This window comes from Sminthopsis crassicaudata, chromosome 1 (genome assembly GCF_048593235.1).
Source record: "Sminthopsis crassicaudata isolate SCR6 chromosome 1, ASM4859323v1, whole genome shotgun sequence".
In the NCBI taxonomy this organism is placed as follows: Eukaryota; Metazoa; Chordata; class Mammalia; order Dasyuromorphia; family Dasyuridae; genus Sminthopsis; species Sminthopsis crassicaudata.
Genome location: NC_133617.1, coordinates 433,928,667 through 433,951,722, shown reverse-complemented (window position 1 = coordinate 433,951,722; position 23,056 = coordinate 433,928,667). Strand labels below are relative to the sequence as shown.

At 35.4% G+C, this 23,056-nt stretch overlaps 1 long non-coding RNA gene across 2 annotated transcripts in view; it reads right to left on the bottom strand.

The window, feature by feature from the left end:
* LOC141550198 (uncharacterized) overlaps window positions 1–23,056 on the bottom strand; it is a 235,030-nt gene that overhangs the window by 96,719 nt on the left and 115,255 nt on the right. The window contains exon 3 of one of the 2 annotated variants that reach the window (XR_012484539.1): window positions 9,587–13,864. The exons of the other annotated variant lie outside the window; for it this stretch is intronic. This is a non-coding gene — a long non-coding RNA (uncharacterized LOC141550198). Of the gene's footprint in view, window positions 1–9,586; window positions 13,865–23,056 lie in introns of those variants that run through there. 2 annotated transcript variants of the gene reach the window in all.

Below are 23,056 nucleotides of genomic sequence, written 5' to 3'. Positions count from 1 at the left end.
TTCTGATAAAGGCCTCATCTCCAAAATATACAGAGAATTGAATTTAATTTATAAGAAATCAAGCCATTCTCCAATTGATAAATGGTCAAAGGATATGAACAGACAATTTTCAGATGATGAAATTAAAACTATTTCCACTCATATGAAAGAGTGTTCCAAATCACTATTGATCAGAGAAATGCAAATTAAGAAAATTCTGAGATACCACTACACATCTGTCAGATTGGCTAAGATGACAGGAACAAATAACGATGAATGTTGGAGGGGATGGGGAATAACTGGGACACTAATGCATTGTTGGTGGAGTTGTGAAAGAGTCCAACCATTCTGGAGAGCAATCTGGAATTATGCCCAAAAAGTTATCAAACTGTGCATACCCTTTGACCCAGCAGTGCTACTACTGGACTTATACCCCAAGGAAATACTAAAGAAGGGAAAGGGACCTGTATGTGCCAAAATGTTTGTGGCAGCCTTTTTTGTAGTGGCTAGAAGCTGGAAAATTAATGGATGCCCATCAATTGGAGAATGGTTGGATAAATTATGGTATATGAAGGTTATGGAATATTATTGTTCTGTAAGAAATGACCAACAGGAGGAATACAGAGAGGCTTGGAGAGACTTACATCAACTGATGCTGAGTGAAATGAGCAGAATCAGGAGATCATTATACACTTCAACAATGATACTATATGAGGATGTATTCTGATGGAAGAGGATATCTTCAACATAGAGAAGAGCTAATCCAATTCCAATTGATCAATGATGGACAGAATCAGCTACACCCAGAAAAGGGACACTGGGAAATGAGTGTAAACTGAGAGCATTGTTTTTTTTGTTTGTTTGTTTGTTTTGTTTCTCTTCCCAGATTATTTTTACCTTGCGAATACAATCCTTCCCTTGCAACAACAACAAAATTCGGTTCTGCACATATATATTGTACATAATATATACTATAAGATATTTAATATGTATGGGAATGCCTGCCATCTAGGGGAGGGGGTGGAGGGAAGGAGGGAAAAATTCGGAACAGAAGGGAGTAAAAAAGAAAAAAAATTACCTATGCATATGTACTGTCAAAAAAAGTTATAATTATAAAATTAATTTTAAAAAAGAAGCTTAGAGTTTATTAGGAAAAATAAAACATACAAAAATATACATTATAAAGTAGAATGTGATGAGTGCCTAGGAGAGATACTAAATGCATTATGAGAGTTCCTAAGAGATATAAATAACTTTTGACTTAGGGGAAGGATGGAACAGAAAAAGCTTCATTCAAGGTGATGTGCATTTGAGCTGGGTCTGGAAAACAAGTTCAAAAAGCAAAGATAATACTGTAGGCAAAAAGCATAAAGACATGAAAGGGCAAAATGATATTAAGTAATAGTATGGCTACATTATAATATGCATAAGGGAATGGTGAACAATAAATTTAGAAAAGATTAAAGAAGGTCTTAAAAGTAAAGGCATATATAAATGTTTTTCTATGAAGGCTTTTGAGGAGAGGAGTCATGTGATCAATAATGTGTACATTAGGAAGATTAAACTAGTATCACTGTTTAGGATGTATTGGAGGTAGATAGAAAGCTATTTTAATAGTATAAGTGAGAAGTAATAAGGATGAGAGCAAAGATAGTGGTTCTAGGAACAGATGCAAGAGATATTGAGAATGTAAAATTCATGGCATTTGTAACTTATTGGTTAGGGAGTAAGAAATAACAGGAAGCAGAAACCTAAGAAGAGGAGCAGTTTGGTGGAAGACAAATGAGTTCTTTTTTTGGACATGAAGAACAATATATGTTAGCTTGAAGTAATAAAGTCATTGTAATGAAGCATTTAAGAGATAGGCCATCAAACTAAAGTCATTGGCAAAATTATATATCACTACTTCAAAGGAAAGAAAAAGGTAGAGAAGGAAGGAAGGAAGGAAGGAAGGAAGGAAGGAAGGAAGGAAGGAAGGAAGGAAGGAAGGAAGGAAGGAAGGAAGGAAGGAAGGAAGGAAGGAAGGAAGGAAGGAAGGAAGGAAGGAAGGAAGGAAGGGAGAGAGTGTGTGTGTTGTGCCACAGTTCCCTTTTATTGTCCTGACTCAGTTTCCCTAAATTTTCCTACCTCAGTTATTCTTCCCCAATCCCCAGGCTACAACACCACCCTTCCCTCTTAATCATCAGGGTGTTTGATAAGGATAAAGATCTTCTATCTTAGACATCATCAGAATGTTTGGTGCCTCTCCCATTATGTCATTGTTTTTGTTAGTCAACAAAACCTATAAAGAATCTTTGAATCCCACATTCAATACTGAATACTTGGAGATGAGAGTCCAATACAGTCAATTAATTAAACTCTCCAATAAATTAAATTATTATAACTCTCTAATCTCTATCTTGCCTTAGTTTCTTTAGCATTACAAGAGAGAGGGAGGGAGAAAGAGAAAAGTGATACTTGTTTTCTGGCCTAAATCAGGATCCCCTTAGCTCCCAAAATGTTCATTATAAACAGCCTGAAGTTGAGGTTATGCACCATTGAGTAAATGTAACATGACTTGAGAATGAGGGATTTTTTTCTTCTGCCTTATTCTTTTATTGTCCATCTTTAGCTCTCCTGTCACAACTGTCTGACAGCCATAGCAGCAGAATTACTTTCTTTCTCTCTGAATTTGTTTTATTCATGGTCTTTATCCCCAACTATTACCTCATTTTCTGTTGGTTGCATTTGGTCCATTAATTTTCTTTTAAAATTGGTTTCATTTCTAGTAGTCTTATTTGAAATTCTCATTATTTGAATCTCTCATTTTCACTAAAAAAATGTATCATATTACTCATTTGGCCCTTTTCCTTGCTATTACTCTTCTTATTTCAGTATTTGTCTCCTCTCTCATTCTTATGCACAGTGTTAGGCTTACTTTTCATGCTTGTTGAATTCTAAAGATATGTCATTTTTTTAAGTCTTCAGTTTTAATTTTTGCTCTTTTCCATTTTTTTCTCATGCTATTTATTTTTCTTTTGCTCATCCTGTTATTCCCAAGGATCTCATTCCAGGTTTTTATTGTTCCTGATTTGCTAAATGTTTTCTCCATTCCCTAGAGTTTAGTTTTTCACCAAATCTCCAAATGCCTGATTAGTAGGGCTAATAATACCCATTAAAACTATAGAAGCATCTGTCCTAGAGAGCAAACTGCTTCTCCAATTCATCTCCAGAAACCCCATGAAATCTATATAGCAATGGGCCTCCCTCTGGGTAAATCTTTACCCAGTGGGGGTAGGGAAGTAGGGAAGTCAACAATACTCAGACTCTGTGCCCTGTGGGAAATGTACTCCCTGCAGGAGGGTGCTATAACAGCTGCCCATCCAGCATTTTGCCAAAAATCCCTCAAAATGTGCCATCAACTCAACAGAGGGGTATGTTTCTCTTGAAGTATGCTGAAAATCCCTGAGAGTCCTCTGGTCCTACAAAGTATTGTTCCAAAGTCAGAAATGAGTCCCAGGGAAATAAAAAGAGCTCTTCAGCTCCAGCAAGTAACAACAAGACCCAATCACTTTGCCTAGTAAGGTAGACTGAGTGAATGAAAGAAATATTCTGTTTCATTTCCCATGATGAAGAAAAGTAATAGGATTCTGCCTTGGGTCAGATAACCCTCTGTTTCATAAGAGACCTTAACAGCTGTTCTATCCCTTGGCAAAAATAGGTGAAGCCTGTCTTCAGTAGCTTGCTTTACTTGGTCTTGGCCATTCTCCACCAGGTGAAGTCACTGTCCCAAGGCTACTCAGAACCCTCACAGTATCAGACTCCTGGTATATTCACTCTTTCCTCTCACAGAAACTCACCTGTCCTAAGTACCTAGAGCACTGCTGAGTGATTGACTATTCAGGCAGCTACCTCTGATTTCCTGATTTTCCACTATCACCACCACCTCTCTTATTAGCACTTACTGCATATAGAGTGCAGGACTCCTACTTAGGATTATCTGAGTTTAAGTCCTCCTCAGACATTTATTATATTCAAAATTAAAAAGTTCTGTGCCTTAGCTTTCTCATCTGTAAAATGGAGATAATAATAGTACCTACCTCACAGGCTTTTGAGGATCAAATGAGATAATATCTATAAAGTCTTGCAAATATTAAGGCGCTATATAAATACTATCTGTTGTTATTAATATTAATTTGAAATTACTTTGTATTATTTTTTAAAGAATAAAAAAGTATAATTTCTGATAGACTAAGCATTTAAATGTTTTTGGATTATTTTGGGGGTGGGAAGAGAAAACACTTTGTGTTACTTGTGTATATAGTATGCCCTTATCAACACCACTCCCACTCCTAATATACAATATAAATTCCTAAAATAGGAATCTTTAACATCTTGGCCATATGATGAGAGGCAGGGTGGCAGTTTATGGAGAGAGATATTCTCAGTGATGAAGACTTGAGATAAAGTCCACATCAGCTGTATGATTTCTGAATAATCCAAGCAACTCAGACAGTGCTCACTGATATTGGTAGAGGGAATTTCTTGCCAAGAGCTTCCTATACTCTTGGTATGTCTAGACCAAAAATAATCAAAACAGTAATTTATACTTAGTAAATGTTTAATAAATATTTGTGAATTGAATTTGATAAATTTATTTGAACTAAGACATTCATAGCAAATAATGGTTCACAGTATTACCTTTACTGCATAGCATTTCTATACTTTAAAATGAGTGACTAAAGTAATGTGGAAATCTCAGATTCCATGGCAGAGCTAATGGAGGAGGTATTTGGAGAGAAGGAAGAAAAGGTAATCTATTTATTCATGAGTTTGGTCCTGGACAAGTATGATAAAGGGAAAGAAAGACAACCCTAGACCTTCTGGGATATGTGTTGGGTGTGTGTCTGTGTGTATGAGAGAGAGAGAGAGAGAGAGAGAGAGAGAGAGAGAGAGAGAGAGAGAGAGAGAGACAGAGAGACACAGAGAGACACAGAGAGAGACACAGAGACAGAGAGACAGAGACAGAGAGACAGAGACAGACAGAGACAGAGAGAGAGACAGAGACAGAGAGAGAGACAGAAAGAGACATAGAGAGACAGAGAGAGAAAGAGAGACTTCTTTATTGCATGTAGAGTTGTTACTTCTGTACTCCTGTTTTGTCAAGACAAACTAGTGAGGAATTTTACTCTAACAATATAGGCAGTTCATCAGGTATCCTGGAGCCTCTGAGAAGCTGACACTTATTTAGTCTCATTCAGCCTGTAAGAATCAGAGACTTGAACCCAGGTACCCCTAGTTCTAAGGCCAACACCCTAACCATTATGCTTTTGCCCTACCAAGCACTCTCAGACTCTCAGTGAAATCATAGGTTTTTAAAAATATATATATTTTTTTTCCAACCCCTATTTTTGTTTTTTCTAGAAATTTTATCCAACTATAATACAATGAAATATGTCAGGTTTTCTTTCAATGATTGTTGGGCATTGATTTAGTCTAGTAGTATTCCTCTTTCCCACCTAATAGCAAAAGCTCCTAAGGCAAAACAACTCTCTCAATACAACAGGATGCTCATTCAGATCCTTAGTCAAAGCCAGGATAAAGATAGTCATAAATATGACTAGAGATACTATGGGGCACCCAGCTTTTAAAACACCTAACAAAAAAAAAAATTCAAACTCACCCAAAACCCAGAATTCAAACTACTAAAGTAGTTCCTTTTTTTTAAAATTTGGAATTTCTTTTCACAGTATATATGCATGAGTAATTTTTTAAATAATATTATCCCTTGTATTCATTTTTCCAAATTATCCCCTCCCTCCCTCCACTCCCTCCCCCCGATGGCAGGTAATCCCATACATTTTACATGTGTTACAATATAACCCAGATACAATATATGTGTGTAAATACCATTTTCTTGTTGCACATTAAGTATTAGATTCAGAAGGTATAAGTAACCTGGGTAGATAGACAGTAGGGCTAACAATTTACATTCACTTCCCAGTGTTCCTTCTCTGGGTGTAGTTGTTTCTGTCCATCATTGATCAACTGGAAGTGAGTTGGATCTTCTTTATGTTGAAGATATCCACTTCCATCAGAATACATCTTCATACAGCATTGAAGTGTACAGCGATCTTCTGGTTCTATTCATTTCACTCAGCATCAGTTGATGTCTCTCCAAGTCTCTCTGTATTCCTCCTGCTGGTCATTTCTTACAGAGCAATAATATTCCATAACCTTCATATACCATAATTTACCCAACCATTCTCCAATTGATGGACATCCATTCAACTTCCAGTTTCTAGCTACAACAAAAAGAGCTGCCACAAACATTTTGGCACATACAGGTCCCTTTCCACTCTTCAGTATTTCTTTGGTATATAATCCCAATAACAGCAATGCTGGGTCAAAGGGTATGCACAGTTTGACAACTTTTTGGGCATAGTTCCAAATTGCTCTCCAGAATGGTTGGATTCTTTCACAACTCCACCAACAATGCATCAGTGTCCCAGTTTTCCCACATCCCCTCCAACATTCATCATTATTTGTTTCTGTCATCTTAGCCAATCTGACAGGTGTGTAGTGGTATCTCAGAGTTGGATTAATTTGCATTTCTCTGATCAATAGTGATTTGGAACACTCTTTCATATGAGTGGATATAGTTTCAATTTCATTATCTGAGAATTGTCTGTTCATATCCTTTGACCATTTATCAATTGGAGAATGGCTTGATTTCTTATAAATTAAAGTCCATTCTCTGTATATTTTGGAGATGAGGCCTTTATCAGAACCTTTAACTGTAAAAATGTTTTCCCAATTTGTTACTTCCCTTCTAATCTTGTTTGCATTAGTATTGTTTGTACAGAAACTTTTTAGTTTGATATAATCAAAATCTTCTATTTTGTGATCAATAATGATCTCTAATTCTCCTCTGGTCATAAATTCCTTCCTCCTCCACAGGTCTGAGAGGTAGACTATCCTCTGTTCCTCTGATCTATTTATTATCTCATTCTTTATGCCTAAATCATGGACTCATTTTGATCTTATCTTGGTATATGGTGTTAAGTGTGGATCCATATCTAATTTCTGCCATACTAATTTCCAGTTTTCCCAACAGTTTTTTCCAAATAATGAATTTTTGTCTCTAATGTTGGTATCTTTGGGTTTGTCAAAGATTAGATTGCTATAGATGTACCCTTTTTTGTCCTTTGTATCTAATCTGTTCCACTGATCTACCGTTCTATTTCTTAGCCAATACCAAATGGTTTTGGTGACTGCTGCTATATAATATAGCTTTAGATCAGGTACACCTAGACCAACTTCATCTGAGTTTTTTTTCATTAGTTCCCTTGCAATTCTCGACCTTTTATTCTTCCATATGAATTTTGTTGTTATTTTTTCTAGGTCATTAAAATAGTTTCCTGGGAGTCTGATTGGTATAGCACTAAATAAATAGATTAGTTTGGGGAGTATTGTCATCTTTATTATATTCGCTCGGCCTATCCAAGAGCACTGAATGTCTTTCCAATTATTTAAATCTGACTTTATTTTTGTGGCAAGTGTTTTGTAATTTTGCTCATATAATTCCTGACTTTTCTTTGGTAGATGGATTCCCAAATACTTTATACTCTCAACATTTGTTTGGAATGGAATTTCTCTTTGTATCTCTTGCTGTTGCATTTTGTTGGTGATATATAAAAATGCTGAGGATTTATGTGAATTTATTTTGTATCCTGCCATAAAGTAGTTCCTTTTAAATTTAAGAAAATATTCATATGCTTTTTAAAAGTGATCTCCAAAGTATTTAAATTACAGAACAGTGTTTGATTATCAAAGAACATAATCTCTAAAGTCACTGTATGTCAATGGGAATACATTCCAAATTGTTCGTGGTTTTTCATAAGCATATCTCTGATGTGAAGCTATATACAACTGAACTCTTATGATCATTCAGTCAATCAACAATTAGAAACCTACGACAGCTCAATTAACACTCAAAATACCTGCTTTTTATGTTCCTTTTAAACTGATGAAGCTCATTTCTTACTATGAAGGCAGAACCATCTAAAAATGGGACAAAGGCTGGGGCAGTGGTTGCTACATCTGTCCTGATACTTTAAGGGTGGGTAGAAAGAAAAAGGCTGTGGTTTCAAATCACTTTACCTAAAATTGTCTAACGTGTGTCAGACCAAGGATGGATTTGTGACTTTTCTCATTAAACAATGCTCTTGTCAAGATGTCAGTCTTTTTAATGGTTTCAGTCATAAATGTCAGGATGGCATCCTAGGAAAAGCCTGTCCTGGAGCCCTGAATAGGGAGTGCAGGAAAACTGGGGTCAAATCCTGATTCTTCTACTCAAATTATCTTTATCAAAAGGGCATTATGAGCCAAGCATTTTATAACCCTTCCTCACTCCAGACTAAGCCAATAATTGCAATGGTATTAGACACTACTTTTAAGAAAATTCTCTCTACCAAGGAGAACTGGCAAATATTCTATTACTCATAGTCTCAGAAATTTTTCTGAGACACTGGGAAGTTAAATTACTTGACCAGAGTTCCATAGACAGTGTGTGATGAGGTTACAACTTGAACTCAAATTTTCCTGACTCCAGAATCATATCTCAATACACTAAACAATACTATATCACTTGCAAACTTTGAACAGATTTTTAAAGATAGGAGCTATGATTGTTATTCAGTCACATTTTGGGATTTCAAATAAGTATAAGGACAATGAAGTACTAAAAATACTTCTTCATCTCACCCTATGTCACTGACCCAAGTGCCAGTCATGCCCCTAATGATATTCTAGTTGCTGTGATTTTCACAACTGTAAAGGAAGTAATTTCAGTTTGATTGGCACTCTTCCAAATCAGGAAATATCATATTTTCCAAAAGTCCAGATGTAAAGATTTCTATCTATGATTTCTATCTAAGCTATTTTTAAGAGGGGAGATGGGATTTCTTTATCTCACCTAAGCTGGAAGTGCAGTAAACTTTAATAATCAGCATGAAAACTGTGACTTGCTCCCTTTCTGGCCTGGGTTAGTTCACACTTTCTTAAATAGTCTATTGCACCCATCCCCTACCACCTCCCAAGATTTCCCATATTGTTGCCAGACTCAGTGTAGGAATCCCTAAATTCAAATGAACCACCAATCTCAATCTCTAGCAAACAGAGATCACAGGGAGGTGCCACCATGCTTGACTTATACTATTCTTGAAAGTGTCCATATTGATCTTTTCATTCCTATAAAGGTGATCTCCTCATCCTCACTGCAAATGTGAATGTTTCTTCTCCAGGAATTTCCTTTATGTACTTCTTAGATATCCACAAAACCCTATTCCAATACGAAGTTGAGCTGGCTTCTCCAATGTTCTACTAGTAGATTTTCAGTTCTGGTAGTAAGTACCTGGAAAGGTTTTGAGTATTGTTCTGCTGAAATACTCTGTTTTCTCAGAATCCATCCTGAGAAACTGTGGAGAAGCTTGCTTACTATTGTAGGTTGGAATCTAAGTTATGAATGATATGATCACAAAGAGTCATGAAAAAATGAAAAATATAAAAAAACTTTTATTCATTTATATATATCCCACTACTTACTTATACAGTGAGAATGGTGGAGTTGCCAAAAAGATGGCCAGAAAATACTAATAATTCTATACTTTTTAGACAATTGAAAAACATTAATTTAGCCTTTGATTTTTCCAGAGGTAAGATTCTGGATTCACATGATCAATGAATCCATATACTTTTGTAAAAACTGAACAATATCAATATTTACTTTGATGAATGAAGTCAGGAGATAAAAGAAAATTGTCTACAAAAGAAAAAATGGCTCACAGATTCTCCTTGGAGAGGCAAACAAAAGAACTGATGCAATTAGTTTCATTATACCTTCAGCCCCCAACAAGACATAGGCTCATAGATCTACAGCTGAAAAGAACTTTAGAGACCATATAATCTAACTCATTTATTTTACTGATGAAGAAACTAAGGGACAGAAAAGTTTAAAGAATTGTCCAGTCACATGGGTAGCAAACATCAGGTTCCAAGATTGGAATTATGTTTCAAAAGCTATTGTTCTTTCCACTGTATCAAATTGTATCCCATTTTAAAACACAACTTCATGGGACTCTTGGTCTTCTTACCTTGAAGTGCTTATGATGAAAATTAGCAAACTGACTAGAAAAGAGACCACCATGAAGATAATCACATTTTATGCAATTATATGGTCTATGCATCAATAGCTTTTTGTAGAAGATTTTAGAGAAATGCTATGGAAAATTATTTTCCAAACCAAGTCAATACATGTTTTGGTGGTTGAGAAGATAAAACAGAGAAGTATGAGAAAATGCTTGTTGAAATGATGGCTCCAAGTTGAGAAGAAAAAAAAGACCAAAGACCAGAGACATCACACCTGCGTATCCTGAATTGTTTTCTCAAGAAGAGAATCTAAAAGTATAGGACATGGTGACTATTGAAGAATATTACCCCCAAAAATGGAACTTACTATATCACAAGAGAAAGTAAATGACCAGCTATCTGAGACAATTAGGTAGCTGGACCTGGAGTTAGTTGACTTCCAGAGTTCAAATATAGCCTCATTTGCTTATTTCTTTACTCTGATCCTGGCCAAGGCACTTAACCCTTATCTGCTTCAATTCCTCACCTATAAATATAATAACTACCTCCCAGAGTTGTTTGGAAGAAAAAATGAGATATTCAGAAAATGCTTTGTAAACCTTGAAGTCCTATATAAAGGCAAGCTATTATTATTCCTGAATGTGTAGTCTAGTAGTCTGCGTAGTAACTATACCGACTATATAATCATTCTTTAATTAGAACTAAAAAATTAAAAATCAATGTTAAACCAGAAAAAAAAAGTCAAAAATTTACAATCATAGTCACAGACCAGAAACTGGAAAAAAATCAGAGGTTATTTAATCCAATCACCTCAATTTTGAAATGAGTAAACCAAGAAGTAAAGGAATATCTATGGTGGTAAAAACCACATATCTGTTGAATGAATAAAGCACTGGCTTCATTAGCAAACATTCAGCCCCACTATTTGCCAAACCTTCCTGTGCCCGCTCCTGTTGATCCCCAGAGAGGTTATCCTGGGACAATGTTGCTTTCTACCACTTCTTCCTTGGTTCCCCGAGGGTGATGTGTAGACAAGTTAAAAGGTTCTATTTGTTATAAGACTCAAATTCCAAATGCGCAGTGAGAAGTACAAAATCTCAAGTCTGTGACATTTTCCCAAAGAAGTTATCAAGTGAACAATCCCATCTCTTCCTTCCCTTACATTAATGGGAAGAGAGGAGTCCATCCATAACCATGACAAGTTCTCAGCTTGCTGCAGCTTCTACTACATCTCACTTTGGTTTCAGGCAGAGGTCAAATGATACTGTCTAGGAAATGTCAACTTCTGGTAGAAGAAAAGTATTGGGGGAGGGGATGCTAAACATGAGGATGAAGCTTCCTCTTCAGTATATAAAAAACTCCCCTTCTCATTGCATTGAAATGAAATGAATAATTATTAGGAGGCCTGGCTTTTGACAGTGACATCATTTAGGCTTGGGAAGAACTAACTTTATTCAAATACAGTTATACTATCAAGAAAATGCAAAATAGTCACAAATTGGGGGATGTTCAATAATAGCCCTATATCACCCCAATATCAACATCTCAGGCCCTTAGACATTGCCTTTTCCAGGTCACCCTTCCTTGGGGAGGTTATACTGGTAATCAAATGAGTGGCATTAATTATTTCTTGCCCTAAAAAGAAAGTGGAGAGGGGGAGGAAGTCATGGATTAGGGGACAGAGATAGAGACTGTTAATTTTCAATGGCTTCACTAGTTTGTTTACCAATAAACATAAATCAAGCCAATGATCAGGCAAACTGCTCAGGTATTTTAAACTTCTCTTTCTTCAATAATGGATTGTCTCACACAGGCTGAAGATATTTTTTCCCATGAAAAACAGAGATTAAGCATTTTCTTCTCTGCTGAACACACAAAGAAAGCCCAGCCTAGAAATGGGATACATACAGTGGGGAAGAGAGTCAATTTCTATCCCATCATGAGACCTCTCAGCAGGTAAATATTGATTACATTTTCTCTCTGCCTTAAGCCATTATGTCTGATACCGCAGTCTGCTACCAGATATGAATTTTCCCCCTTGTCACCATGGGGATATCGGATACAGCAAGGCAGAAATTTTCCCAAAAGGAAAACAACAAAAATGTAGCTTCTAATTATGAGCATTTAACATGCATCCTTAGTGCCAGCATTCTTGGGGAAGTACTATAAGGGGCTCAGCATAAAAATAATTGTCAACTAAATAAGGAGTGAGGCTAAGGAAGCCAAATAATTAGGGCTGACCCAGAAGGATGGGAAGAGATCCCAAAGTCAAGTCTAAAAGAAGAAAGCATAACAGTGGCCCAGGGTTACTGATTCTCCTATGAATTATTAAACTAGCAGCCTCAGGGATTCTTTATGTAGAAGTGTGAGAGTAAGACAGAGGAGTAGGTATTGACCTTGGTGAAGCAAAAAGAAAAAAAAATGACACTGGATGTAGAGGCAAAGGAGCTAAGTTCAAATCTCACTTATGTTATATACTATCTGCATGACTCTGAGCAAGTCCATATATCTCTAAGGATTCAGTTTCCTCATCTGTAAAATGAGGGGTTTGGACTATTTGACCTCTAAAGTCTCTTCTAGCTCTAAGTTTAAGATTCTAAATTCTAACTATGTTCATAACCACTGTCATAAGCCTTGACCACCAGCGACCACATTTGAATCAGATTAAAACCCAGGTAAGTTACACAAAACTTTATGGATAGGAAAGCTGAGTGTGATACTTTGACTCCCCACTTTTAGCAGCAGCATCTATTTTGATTATCCTTTGTCACTGTACTCCAAATGTCATTCTCTACTGCAAAACCTGATTCTAAATAATAGATTCAGGAACCAGAAAGATCGTCAGATTTGTGGCTAATCACCTACATAGCTAGGATATTTTGGCTAAATCTCTTAATCTCCTTGACTATGGTTTTTTCATCTGTCAAATGGGGACAATAATCCTTAACTAGTCCACCTTGCAAAGTTTTTATCAAATTATGCACACCCACACACATACACACATAAACTTTACACACACATATACACACATGTACACACAATGCCATTGTTGTTGTGCTGGAACTGTCTTCCCAGAAATCAGCCGGAGTCAGGATAATCAAGTCTTTATTCTTGGTCTTTTACAGTCGAGGTCAGGGGATTAGATCTAGCAATCTCCACACCTCCTTCCTCTCTCTTCACCTCCAGGAGACTGAATCAATTTCCTCTTCCTACTCCTCCCCTACACGTTATTTCCCCCTCTTTGTCCACACCCACCATCCAGTCAGCACAGAGTAGTTGGGGAGGGTCATTCTTCAAACATGTTAAAAGAGAATTGTCCAATTGGCAATTAGTCTTACGGGCTCCATTATCCAAGTGCATTTGCTCAGTTCTAGCCCTTTACATTGTTGCTGTTGTTATTTGTCCTTTGTTCTCAAAGAGGACCATGACACCAGGGAGCTGATGACATGTTGTGCAAGTGAACTGGATTTCAGTGAGGGCGGGCTGTGCAAGATCATCTGCCTCACTGTCCTGTCCAGGGCCATCTGGGTTCGTGGTCAGATATAGATCAGATTGTCTGGAGGTGGCCCAGGATGCAGTGGGAGATCTTGGGTTTTTTTTAAGTTAAGGTCTTCAACAGGCTCAGTTTGATTGAAGTCACATCCATTCAGTGATTAAGGTTAGGTAATATTTGAGGCCTTTGAGTCAGAATCTGCTTCTGTTATTACCTGTTTAACTTTAGGCAACCACTAATTTCTAGGATCCTCAGTTTCCTTATCTGAAAAATAAGGGGATTAGGTTAAATGATTTTAAGCTCCTTTTCAGCTAAGAATATAGATAGATAGATAGATATAAATAGATATATGTAGATATATAGATAGATATATACACCACCCACCCACCATACACAATTCACATATACATACATGTGTGTCCTGGATAATCTGCATATAATTTTGTTCTGTACAATTTGATTGGTCCTGTTTGATGCTTACCTTTGGCCTCTTTCACCTAGCCAAAAAAAAAAAAAAAAAAAAAAAAGAAATCTGGGAGGAGAAGACCCTAAGGGTTTCAGGTCATAACAGAAATGACTACTATAACTGCAATTTACATTCACTCTGAGTCAATCAGAATCCAAACTACATATGGATATAGATATAGATATCTATATAGATATATAGTATGTATATATATATATATATATATATATATATATATATATATATATTTGTGTGTATGTGTATACTTTCTGAATTGTGATATACAAATGGCAAGGAATTAATATTAAGAACATTAAGGAAAAGACAACTATGTACAATAGCAAGATATACACAAGATAAATTGGAGATTGACAAGGAGAAGGCACTAAGAATGAGGACTGGGATTTGAAGGAAGCCAGAGAAATCTGAATTTCCCAGTATTTGAATATTTTTGTCATCCCTTAAGTCCCATTTTGATGCTTTACTATTTTTACTGGTAATCCTAAGCATATTAAAGGCTACCCAAAAAAACACAAATTGTAAAAAAAAAAAAAAAAAAGGCTTTGATGATAGAGCATGTTTACACAAGATAATAAACAACCTTTTGGAGATGATGGTCTAAAAAAATTGCTAACATTAGTTCTATATCTTAAAGATATCCCAAAAGGAAAAGGATCCATTTGTAAAAAGAAATGTTTATAGCAGGGGCAGCTAGGTGGCATAGAGGATAGAGCACCAGCCCTGAGATCAGAAGAACCTGAGCTCAAATCAGGTCACCCTGGGCATGTCACTTAACCCCAAATGCCTCAGCTAAAAAAAGAAAGAAAGAAAGAAAGAAAGAAAGAAAGAAAGAAAGAAAGAAAGAAAGAAAGAAAGAAAGAAAGAAAGAAAGAAAGAAAGAAAGAAAGAAAGAAAGAAAGAAAGAAAGAAAGAAAGAAAGAAAAATTTCTAGCACCTCTTTTTGTGGGGTTCAAGAACTGGAAATTGAAGGAATGCACATCAATAGAGGAATGGCTGAACAAGGTATGATATATGATTGTAATGGAATATTGTTGTGGTATAAGAAATGATAAGCAGGACAATTTCAGAAAAATGTGGAAAGACTTCATGAACAGATGCTAAGTGAAGTGAATAGAACCAGGATAATGTTATACATAGCAATAATAATATTGTTTCATAAAGAAGTGTGAATAACAACTATTCTCAGCAATACAATGATCCAAGACAATCCCAAAAAACTAATGACAAAGCATACTACCTCCAGAGAAAGAACTAATATTGATTGAATAGAGACTGAAGCATGCTGTTTTTCACTTTCTTTCATTTTCTTTGAGTCTTCTTGTACAAAATGACTAATGTAGAAATGTTTTACATAATTGTGTGTGTAAATATATATATATATATATATATATATATGTATATCTTATATAACTTATAACTGATTTCTTACCATCTCAGGGAAAGGAGAGGAAAGGGAAGAAAGGTAAATATAATTTGGAATTCAAAATTTTAAATAAAAATGTTAAAAATTAAGAAGAAAAAAGCACATTAAGAAGAATATTAATATTAATTATTATCTTATTCTATCTATTATCTACAAAGAATCAATAAATCAAAAAATAAATTATTTAAAAAGTTTTGTATCCAGAGACATAGCAGTAAAAGATAAAATTTATTTTCAGAGGCAAATAAATAGTTTAAAGAAAGATCTAATTAGAAAATAATTGATTCTATGGCAGCTCTCCCCTTCCCTGCTACAAGCAAAATAAGAGAGTCTACTTGGGACATAGAATCAATAAATGTGTCATTCATCTCAGGAACCTCCTGGAAGCCATAGGCCTTAGTATTCTCCACCCTCATTTAATAAACTGTGGTGGTTTCATTTAAGAGACATTGTCAATAAAAGCACCTTCCACCCAACAATGAAAAATTTAGGATTGATTTATCTACAAGCTTCTCCATACTAGGTATTCCCTATGATCTACAGGTAACAAATTCTTAGAATTGTTTTTCTACTTTCTGTCACTCAGAACCATCATCTGTCCTAATGAAAACCTCGGCCCAATGCTATCTTTTCCCAAACTCCAATTTCTGTAAATTCAGTTTACCTTTATCCACCTCCAAACACTATCCCCTATTTTCTGCTCTTCTTAAATTATATCCTTTGAAAGACAATCCATTCTATTGTTAAGCAAACACACGTGATTTCCAGATCCCTTCCTTTTATGTTCTCTCCACATTTTAACATTCACTGGAATCTAATCTTAAAAATAAGTTAGAGATACTTTTTTGCTTTATTTTTAGGTAAGGGGTGTCTTTTTTCTTTTGCAATGTAATTAATATGGAAATATGTATTTCATGACTATACATGTAAAATCTATAGCAAATTGGTTGCCTTCTCAAGGATAGAGGAGGGGAGGGAGGGAAGGAGAGACTCCAATTTTTAAAAACTCAATTTTTTTAAAAATAGATAACTACTTTTACATGTAATTGGGGGAATTTTTAAAAATTAATTAAAGAGAGAAAAGATGCCATGAGTGTAATTAGGATGCTATGACAATAGTCAAGCAAGAGATGATGAGAACATGAAATAGGGTGGTGGTCATATGAATGAAGAAAAGGAGACTTTCCTACTTCAACTGGACCATCCCTGTACTGCATCAATCCTTCTATTTATCTCTAATTTACTTGTTATCATAGCTATTCTGAACCCCTCTTCTCTTTTCAATCCTGCAACTCAATTTATACATTCACTATATACTAAAGAAATTAAAACTATTTCTAGTCATATAAAAGGTGCTCTAAATCACATTGATCAGAAAAATGCAAATAAGAAAACTCTGAAATACCACTATACACCTTTCATATTGGCTAAGATGACAGGAAAAGATAATAATGAATATTGGAGGGGATATGGGAAGACTGGGACACTGATACATTGTTGGTGGAACTGTGAATGGATCCAATCATTCTGGAGAGGAATTTAGAACTATGCTCAAAAAGTTATCAAACTGCATATCCTTTGATCCAGCAGTATTTCTATTGGGCTTATATCCCAAAGAGATCTTAAAGAAGGGAAAGTATGTGCAAAAATGTTTGTGGCAGCCCTTTTTGTAGTGGCCAGAAACTGTAAACTGAATGGATGCCCATCAATTGGAGAATGGTTGGGTAAATTGTGATATATGAATGTTATGGAATATTATTATTCTGTAAGAAATGACCAACAGGATGATTTCAGAGAGTCCTGGAGAGACTTACATGAACTGATGCTGAGTGAAGTGAGCAGAACCAGGAGATCATTATACACAAAAACAACAAGATCATAAAATGATCAATTCTGATGGATGTGGCTCTCTTCAACAATGAGATGATTCAAACCAGTTCCAATTGTTCAGTGATGAAGAGAGCCATCTATACCCAGAGAAAGGACTGTGGAAACTGAGTGTGGTTCAATACATTAGCATTTTCACTCTTTGTTGTTGTTTGCTTGCATTTTATTTTGTGTCTCTCTCTTTTTTTTTTTTTACTGGTTTGATTTGACTTTTTCTTGTGCGGCATGATAATTGTATAAATATGTATGCATATGTTGGATTTAACATATATTTCTACCATGTTTAACATATATTGGACTACTTGACATCTAGGGAAGGGTGTGAGGGGAAGAGGGGAAATTGGAACACAAGGTTTTGCAAAGACTAATGTTGAAGAATTGTCCAAAGAATTGTCCATGCATATGTTTTGAAAAATAAAAATAATAATAATAAAGAAAAAAAAACATTTACTATCTCACCATATCTCTGAAGAGATAGAGGTCATTTTCTAAGAACATCCCAGCCCTTTCCCTCAGATACATCCCAAAACCCTTTTAGAACTTCATCTCTCTTTTCTTCCTTTTCATTTTCAGAGGATAAACTAAGAAATGCTCATCTCTCTCCTTGTATCTTTGTTTATGTACTCTTCCACCTCTTCTGACAACTTGGCCCATCAATCATATTCCCTCTTATTCTCTTTCATCATTTTTCCTAATCTACCAAGTCTTTCCTCATTCTTTTATTTATATTCTCTGTGAATCCAAATAATCTTTCTAATATTATTTTGTCACATCCCTTTACAATCTATATACCAATCAAACTGTACTTCTGATGGTTTCCTAAAGCCAACATATGAATTTCCAGTTCTCTACACTACCTTTAGGTATCACCTAATAAATTATACAACCCAGAATTGTGCCTGATACAGTAGTATTCCTTCACAGTCTTTCCCTCTATTCTCTATCTTTCCTTCCTTTCATTGCTAAAATTCTTAGAGAAAATAGCTTACATTTTATGCTTCTAATTTCTCATCACCCTTTCACTCCTGACCCTTTGCAAACTGGCTTCAAACTCCAGCATGCTACTGACACATTTCTTTCAAAGGTTAACACTGACTTCTTAATTTCCAAAACCAATGAAATTTCATCCTTATCTAAAACCTGGCCTTTCTGCAAACTTGGCCAACACCTTCTCGGGGGATACTCTTGCTTATCTTGACATCTACTTATGTCTGATTTTCCTCCTGTGTATCTGACCACTCCTCATTTCCTTTATTAGGTTATGAAACTCATCCCATCTCCTGAGTAGGTTCAGTAACAGATATTGCCTTTTCAGCAACCTAGAGTTAGAGAGAGATGAAAATTCTTAAGTGCAATGTTACCAAGTTTAATTTGTAAATTATGATGTGTTCAATCATTTTTGCACTTATTTAAACATATAAATATCTGTGATTCTGCCTTGTGCCAAGTAAATGGTTATTTTTAAGATTTAAATGTTTCATCATTATTAGTACTTGATTGTTTAAATATTAATTCATTAACAAGGGCTCAAGACTAAAGAGTAGGGGGAGTATGTTTTCCATCAACTAGATGACCTCCTAAAAGCCTAAGAGTTTGAGTGCCCCATGAGGGGGTGTTAGGGGATGGGGTGTGAAGCATAGAGGACCAAAGAAATGACAATTAGGCCATTAGTTGCCTGGTCATTATATACCCTACTACAAAGAGTTGCAGATAACAAAAAGAATTTAAGAAAAAGAATATTAATGGGAAAGAGCAACAATTCACATCAAATAATACTTAAGAAGAGAGTATGGATATGCACATTTCTATAAAGTAGGTAATAAATGGAATAAAAGATCTTAATAGATAACATTAAATAAAATCTCATAGATATCTCTGAGATGTGATGAAATACACGACTAGACTTTGGAATGGAAAGTAGAGACACAATCCAAATAAATATATTAGATAAAGAGGCAGTAAAGCAACACTGCATATTAAAAAAAATCTGTAAGGAAATCACAAACTGGAGACAGATGATATATCAAAGAACATTTGAATGAAGATCAATAGAAAAGGGCTGGAAGGAACATTGTGGTCAGAAGAAGGAAATTGATCCTGAGTTAAAAGAAATACATCACAAATTTGGCTTTACATAATAGTGATATGGATGCTCCACTATGTGAACATCTATTGGAGTGCCTTCCCTCTTTTAATAATTTCCTATTTATCCTATCTAAAGCTTGTTTATACAAACTTGTCTGGCCCCATTAAACTATGAGTTCCTTTACATCAAGAATTGCATTTTGTCTTTCTTTATAGGGTCTGAACTTAGTACATTGCCTGGAACATAGTTGGTATTTGATAAATGTTTGTTGATTCTACCAAAAAGCAGAGCAAATAATAAATTTTTAACTAATCTTAATTATCATCTCATTTTCCAAAAAAAAAAAAAAATAGAATAGTTCATGGAAGGAAGTGCTTTTCAAGACCAAGTCCTGACCAATTAGAAATAACATTTTTGCTAAAACAGAAATGGTAGGAATCTTCGGGGAAGGGGGGAATCTAAGAGTTTATGATAGAGGAAAGAAAAACTGGACCTAGCCTTTCATGTACCCTAGCTATGGGGAGAGTAAATTGCAAAGAGTTCAAAAAGAATATAAGTAGAATTCTGTGGTCCAAAATTGAATAGAAGTCTGTCTAAAAGGAATGGAAAAGAAGCTAAAGAATGAAATTCTGATTACACAAAGAGAATCAATTATGATGAGGAAGAAAAAAAGGAATAGTCTAAAGAAACTGACTTGAATGTACAGGGAATTCATCAACCAACTTCAATTTTTTAAAAGATATATCTAGAAGATAGAAGAAGGGACTAGGTAACTGAGAATGAATACAAAATAGTGACATGATCTTAGAAGAATAGTCTCTGGAGTGATAAAGTTCAGAATGCGTTGAAGTTGGCCATGAATGCTAAGAATAACAAAAAAGGGTTCCTGTAGCTATGATAGAGGCAAATAGAGAATCAAAGAAGAATTCTAGTTAGATAAGAGAATGATAACAGACAAGGAGAGGAAGCAAGCACAATTAAATTCCTATTTTGCTTCTGTTTTTTCTATCATAAAGATCTCTATTAAAGACTTTTTTGTTATTATGTACTTAGAATACCTTATAAAAGGGAAGATTTGGGGGCATTTGGGAAAGGAGTTTTCATTACTAAGAGCTAGAATGTCTTCAAGAATAAGCCATGATAAACTAACTTCTTTCCCTTTTTTGGGAAGTTACTAAATTACTAAGTTACTAAACGATTAGGTCAGGAAACTAATATGGTAGTTGTAGACCTAGATTTCAGTAAAGCATTTGACAAAAACTCCTAAGATATCCTTGCTGACAAGACAAAGTTAGAAGACAAGTAATAGTAATATTGCAATGACGTGAAACTGGTTGAAAGACTGACCTGAAAATGTAATCTTTAATGAATTAGTGTCAATATAAAAGGAAATCTTTAGTCAATTACTGGTCAATAAATGTTTAAGCACCTGCTATGTACCAGACATTATGCTAAGTGCCTCTGATAAAAAGAAAACTAAAAAAACAGTCCCTGCTCAGAGGACACATGCTAATGGAGAAGACAACCCTGTTTGTCTCAGTTTCCTCATCTGTAAAATGAGCTGGAGAAAAAAATGGAAACAAAGAAAACCTCAAGGGAGGTCATGAAGACTTGGACATGACTGAAACAGCTGAACAACAGTCTTTCCACCTATGCTGAAATCCTTACTCCCTTCCTTGCTCACTTTAGTGACACTGGCCTCCTTGCTATTCCTCACATAGGACACTCTCTTAATTGTAATCATTTTTATCAATTGTGCTATATACTTACAACTGTCTCCCTCCTCATATCTGTCTCCTTGCTTCTTTAACTTCTTTTAAGTCTCAACTAATGAGCCACCTTTTGCAAGAGGTCTTTCCCAGTCCTCCTTGATTTTATATATGCCTTTCCTCTAAGACAGAGGGCTTCTTAAACTTTTTCTTTTCATGACCTCTTTGCATCTGAGAAATTTTTTACATGATCTCAGATGTACAGGCTTATGTTACAGGTATACAAATCAAACATTCACTGATCTAAGATTACTTCTAATTTATCGTGTGTGTGTGTGTGTGTGTGTGTGTGTGTGTGTGTGTGTGTGTATATCTTCTTAGGAAGTAATTGTTTACATATTATCTCTCTCATTAGGCTGTGAGCTCCTTGAGAGCAGGGATTGTTTTTTGCATTTTTATTATTTTTTTTTGTATCCCCAGAGGTTAGTGTCATGCTTGGGACTTTGTTGGCGCTTAATAAATGCTAGTTGGCTGACTGACTGAATAAGATAAAATTTAATAAGGAAAACATGAATTCTTATACCTACATTCAAAAAATCAGTTGCACATACATGAAATAATATAAATGTAACTAGACAAAACTCTATTTGAAAAACTTGGACTGAGTGGAAGGAGAAGAAAGGACAGAGAAGAGAATCAGTTGATGGGCAATAAAATTAACATAAGTCAATAATCTGACATGGCAGGCAAAAAAAGCTAATGTGTCTATTAAAGATGTGTCCATTCCACAATATTGTATTCTGTTCTGGATAATACATATAGCAATTGTGGTTTCTGTCATATATGAGTCCTAAGAAAATCTTCCTCATGTTCAAGATAGGCTTTGGGTCAACATCCACATAAAACCATAGTTCAAACCCTCCCGCCAATTTTCTTAATTTTATCAGTCATAGAACATAACAAACAAAATGACAAGGAAAGATTCCCTTCTCTTCTCCTCTCCATTTTCATATAACTATATAAATAATGGGAAAAAGCTATCTTTCAGAGAAAAATAAAGGACAACAAATCTTCCAGACACTGCAGAGATTAACTCAACCCAGTGTTAGTTACATGGCTTCTCACTTCTTTCACTTTATTTGAGAAATTAAAATGACAAGCCATTATTTGTGTTATTTGCCAGGGAAACTGCTAGTGGTATTCAAAATGAGACCAAGTAAGTCAGTGATGAGAGACTTCTCTTTCCAAACTATTCTTTGATTCACTTAATTTGCCAAACCAATACTTCCAAGGTCTCATTGTCCTTTGTGCTCCTTTTCCCAGCCCCCTGCCCAGCTCCAACTCTATAAAATATGGGATCAATGGCAAACTAACAAGACAACACAGAAAATTAAGTACTCAGAATGAGAAGGCCCATATCACTATACTCACAAGCCATCCTTCAAGATTACAATCCATTTATAAATTTCAAGATCCCTCTATAAGTCTGAGACCAGAGATGCTGAATTCCCTATTCATCTGCTGACAGATCTTTCCTGAGGAGTTGCCAGCCTCAAAGACAAGACCACAGACTGTCAGAATCAAAAGGAGATAAGCATATGTTTGCAGAAGAGCAGAAAACAGTCCTATATGTGTATGATAGAACAGAGTCAAAATAAATCAATAGGAGCAGTTACAGACATGCACTACAGAGAAAAAATGTTAATTACTGGGATTACAGCTGATGCCTATTCATTTGAGACTTTTGTTCAGTTTTGTTCAAGGGAAGGCAATTGCTTTGTACTATTATATAACCAAAATCAAGAGAATTTTTTTAAGTCTCCTCTAGAACCCAGACAAAAGGATTGAAGGAAAATTAGACAAA